The sequence below is a fragment of the Macaca fascicularis genome, chromosome 14 (genome assembly GCF_037993035.2).
Source record: "Macaca fascicularis isolate 582-1 chromosome 14, T2T-MFA8v1.1".
Lineage (NCBI taxonomy): Eukaryota > Metazoa > Chordata > Mammalia > Primates > Cercopithecidae > Macaca > Macaca fascicularis.
In genome coordinates, this window is record NC_088388.1 from 104,069,288 (window position 1) to 104,075,057 (window position 5,770).

Genomic DNA, 5,770 nt, shown 5'->3' on the forward strand with positions numbered 1-5,770 from the left:
TATGTAAAAAGAGCAAACTTCTGACTGATTGAAGTACCAGAAAGAGATAGGGAGTTTGGAACCAAGTTGAAAAACATACTTCAGGATATCATCCAGGAGAACATCCCCAACCTAGCAAGACCGACCAACATTCAAATTCAGGAAATTCAGACAACCCCAGTAAGATACTCCACAAGAAGATCAATCCCAACACACAAAATCATCAGATTCTCCAACACTGAAATGAAGGAAAAAATGTCAAGGGCAGCCAGAGAGAGAGGCCATGTTACCTTCAAAGGGAAGCCCATCAGACTAAAAGTGGATATCTCAGCAGAAACCCTACAAGCCAGAAAAGACAGGGGACCAATAGTCAACATTCATAAGGAAAATAATTTCCAACCCAGAATTTCATATCTGGCCAAACTAAGCTTCATACGTGAAGGAGGAATAAAATTCTTTTCAGACAAGCAAATGCTGAGGGATTTTGTCACCACCAGGCTTGCCTTGCAAGATGTCCTGAAGGACATACTAGGCATGCAAAGGAATATCTGTTACCACTACAAAAGTTTTGTAGCCACTACAAAAACCCACTAAAATGCACAGGCCAATGACACTATGAAGCAACTACATTAACAAGTCTGCAAAATTAACCAGCCAACATCATGATGACAGGATCAAATTCACACATACCAATATTACCCTTAAAAGCAAATGGGTTAAATGCTCCAATTAAAGACACAGAATATGGCAAGCTGGATAAAAAGACAGGACCCATCAATATGTTGTATTCAGGAGACACTGTTGCTGGGAATGTAAATTAGTTCAACCCTTATGGAAGGTGATTCTTCAAAGATTAAAACCAGAAATACCATTTGACACAGAAATACCATTACTGGGTATATACCCAGAGAAATATAAATCATTCTAGTATAAAGATACATTACATGCATGCATATGCTCACTGCAGAACTATTCACAATAGCAAAAACATGAAATCAACTCAAATGTCCATCAATGATAGGCTGGATAGAGAAAATGTGGTACATATATACCATGGAATACCATGCAGTCATACAAAAGGATGAGATCATGTCCTTTGAAGGGACAAGGATGAAGCTGGAAGCCATTATCCTCAGCAGACTAGTGCAGGAAGAGTAAACCAAACACTGCATGTTCTCACTTGCAAGTGGGAGCTGAACAATGAGAGCACATGGACACAGGGAAGGGAACAACAAACACCAGGGTCAGAAAAGAGGATGGGGGCTGGGGGAGAGCATTAGGGAAAAGAGCTAATGAATGCCTGGCTTAATAAATAGGTAATGGTTGATCTGTGCAGCAAACCACCATGGCACATGTTTACTTATGTAACAAACCTGCACATCCTGCACATGTATTCCAGAACTTAAAAAATAATAAGTAATAAAATGGCAGTATGATGAGCAATGCTGAAGGTTTTCAAGAGGTCAGAAATTCACCTTCACTTTTATTGAGTTTAGAATTAGAAAAGTCTCATGATTGCAACTGAATTTGTATTTCTTCCAGTTCTTCAAAATCTTCACATCACTGAGTGACTGATTTAAACCCAAACTATTTTCTCCTGCACAATGCAGGTGCATAATTTTGCATTCAATGCACTGTAGTGCTTCTTCAGAGTCTTATACTCTATCTGCTATTACTTTTGTATTTGTTGACTGTTAGGAGACTGTGAAATATTAGGGATCTAGGGTTTAATCAAAATTTACTTTGTATTTCTCAACACACTTAGCAAAGTTGAGAAATATGAAGATTCTCTTCATGGATTTGCCAATAATAAACTCTGGGATTTGGAACAAATGTCCCTTTTCAAATAATGCTCTCATCATCGTAACTGTCTTCCTTCTTCCCACCTCTCTGGCTGTGTTCTAAATTCTTCAAAGTTATGTAGTTACTATAATTTATATCTGTATTCCTAAAGCAGAAAGCCTTGAAAATGGTATTCTGAAGGAAAAAATTGGTGCTATTAGCCAGTTCAGGTCTTATGAATCAAGTCTAAAGACTCTAAATCCATTACCTCCTCTAAGTTTCATCTTTTGTTTTTTTCCCAGTGTGGTAAAAAACATAGGACATTTTCATTTTTATATCAGACTTAGTGGAATGCTTATGGAACTGTATGTTTTTGAACAGACATGACTCAAAAAGCAGGAGCATAAAGAGATAATTCTTGGCTCCCCTGGGGAAAGAAACAAAGCAAACATTTTAAAAAGTTCCACTAAAAGATACGCAAGTTATAGTGTCATACCACCAATGGGGCTATACACATTCTAAAAAGGAAAAAGCCCATGCTGCATCTAGATATTCCCCTGCTGAAATGAGCAAGAAACACCGATAAGTGAGCATTTGTGATCTTATTACCACCTCAGAAATCAACGTGAACCGACCCTCAAAAGGAGTGGTTTAAGCAAAGAACTTTGAAAGAAGAGCAGTATACTCTGCACTGACCAGAAGGAAGGTGTTCTTTCAGTATCCCCTGTTTATTACACTATGGGTAGAGTATCTCTTTTCCAAAATGCTGGGGACACAAAATGTTTTGGATTTCAGACTTCTCTGAATTTTGGAATATCTATATTATAATTACTAGTTGAGCATTCCTAATCCCAAATCCTAAAATCTGAAATACTTCAATAAGCACTTCCTTTGAATATCATGTCAACACTCAAAAAGTTTTTGATTTTGTTCAACAAGATACTAGCAAACCGAATACAGCAGTGTATCAAAAAGTTAATTCACCACAATCCAGTGCCCTTCATTCCCATAATGCAAGATTGATTCAACATACACAAGTCAATAAATGTGATTCACCAAATAAGCAGGATTTAAAACAAAAAAGCAGACACAGAAAAGCTGTTGATAGAATCCAACATCCTTTTATGATAAAAACCCTCAACAAATTAAGTAACAAAAGGAACAGACTCCAAAATAATAAGAGTCATCTATGACAAAGTCATAGCCAAACATCCAAAAGCATTCCCTTTGAAAACCAGCACAAGACAAGGATGCCCTCTCTCAACACAACTATTCCACATAATCCTGGAATTCCTAATCAGAGTGATCAGAAAACGGAAGGAAATAAAAAACATTCAAATAGGAAAATAAGAAGTTAAACTGTCATCCAATGGACAAAATTCAGTATCACTTCTGTACACCAAAACCGCTGAAGCTGAGAGCCAAATCAAGAACTCATTTCAATTGAAATAGCCAAAAAATAAAAAGAAAATACCCAGGAATATATCTAAAAGGTCTCTACAAGGAGAACTACAAAACACTGAAATCACACATGACACAAACAAATGGGAAAACATTCCATGCTCACAGAGTAAACGAATCAATACCATTAAAATGGCCATACTGCCTAAGGCAATCCACAGATTCAGTGTTATTCCTATCAAATGATCACAGAATGAAAAATAAAAACAATTCTAAAATTCATATGGAACCAGTGACGAGCCTGAATAATCAAAACCTCCCTAAGCAACAAAAACAAAGCTGGAGGCATCATGTTACCTGACTTCAATCTGTACTATAAGGCGATAGCAACAAAAACAGTGTGATATTGGTCCAAAAACAGACACATAGACCAATAGACAAAATGAAAAAACTTAGAAATAAAGCTGTATGTCATCTGTTCTTTGACAATGTGTACAAAAATAAGCAACAGGGAATGGACTCCCTATTCATTAAATGGTGCTAAGACAGAAAGAGAGAATATATTTACAAATGATGTATCCAACAAAGGTCCAATATCCAGAACCCATAAGTAACTAAAACAACTCAGCAGGAAAAATAAATAACCCTATTAAAAAGTAGGAGAAAGATATGAACAGACATTTATCAAAAGAAGACATATAAGTAGTAAAAAATATATGGAAAAATGTTCAACATCACTAATCATCAGAGAAAAATGAACCAAAAGCACCATAAAACACCATGTCACACCAATCAGTATGGCTATTAATAAAACGTCAAAAGTATATCATTGGTTATTATGTATAATAATTTTTATACATTGTTGGATTCAATTTTTTTAGAATTTTTGATAATTTTTATGTGTGAATTTATTAGATATATATTTTTTTAATTTCTGGGATTAATGTGCAGCATGGGGAGGTTTGTTACTTAGGCAAACGTGTGCCATGGTGGTTTGCTGAACAGATCAAACTATCACCTAGCTATTAAGCCAAGCATGCATTAGATATTTTTCCTAATGCTCTCCCTTCCTTCAAATCCCCGTGTCAGGTCCCAGTGTGTGTTGTTCTCCTCCATGTGTTCATGTGTTCTCATTGTTCAGCTCCCACATAAAAGTGAGGACATGTAGTCTTAGGTTTTCTGTTTCTGTGCCAGTTTTCTGAGGATAATTGCTACCAGGTAATTCATGTATCTGCAGAGGATATGATCTCATCCTTTTTTATGGTTGCATAGTATTAGATGCTGTATATGTACCACATTTTCTTATCCAATCTATCGTTGATGGGCATTTGGGTTGATTCCATGGCTTTGCTATTGCGAAGTTCTGATATCAAGGTAACACCAGTCCCACAGAATAAATTGAGAAATGTTTTCTCCTTTTATTTTTTTTTGTGAAAATAAAAGTCAAAAAATAACAGATGCTGACAACACTGTGAAGAGAAAGCAATGCCTATACAATATTGGTGGAAACCTGAATTAGTTCAGCACTGTGGGAAGTAGGTTGGAGATTTTCATACCCAAAGAACATAAATCACTCTATTACAAAGATACATGGTAGCATATCTTCATTGCAGCACTATTCACAATAGCAAAGATGTGGAATCAATCTAAATGCCCATCAGTGATAGATAGGAATAAGTAAAGGTGGTACATATACATCATTGGATACTGTGCAGCTACATCATGGAATATCATGCTGGAATACTATGCAGCCATAAAAAGAAATGAAATCATGTCCTTCACAGGAACATGGATGGAGGTGGAACCCATTATCCTCAGCAAACTAATGCAGGAACAGAAAAACAAGCACCTCATGTTCTCACTTGAAGTGGGAGCTGAACAATGAGAACACATTTACACAACGAGGAGAACGACACACACTGGGGCCTGTGAAGGTGTCAGGGGAAGGGAGGGAATCAGGAGAATAGCTAATGGATGCTGGGCTTAATACCTAGATAATTAGTTAATCTGTGCAGCAAACCACCATGCCAAACATTTACCTAGGTAACAAACCTGCACATCCTACACAAGTACACTAGAACTTAAAATAATTTGAAGGAAAAAAACAAAACAAAACAAAACAAAAACCTCAGACTAACAGAGGAGGAAGAAATAATTCCAAATTCATTCTATAAGGACAGCGTTACTCTGATACCAAAACCAGACAAAGGCACATCAAAAAAAAAAAAAAAAAAGAAAAGAAAAGAAAAAGAAAATATTGGCCAGTATGATTGGTGAATATTGATGCAAATATCCATAACAAAATACTAGCAGGCCAAATTCAACAACACATTAAAAAGATCATTCATCATGACCAAGAAAGATTTATCCAAGGGATGCAAGAATTGTTCAACATATGTAAATCAATTAATGTGATACATTGTATCAACAGAAGAAAGGACAAAAAGCATAAAATCATTTCAATTGATGCTGAAAAAGCATTTAATAAAATTCAAAATACCTTCATCATGAAAATTCTCAAAAAAAAAACAGGTACAGAAAGAACATACTTCAACATAATAAAAGTCATATACTACAGATCTACAGCTAGTATTATACTTAGTGGGGA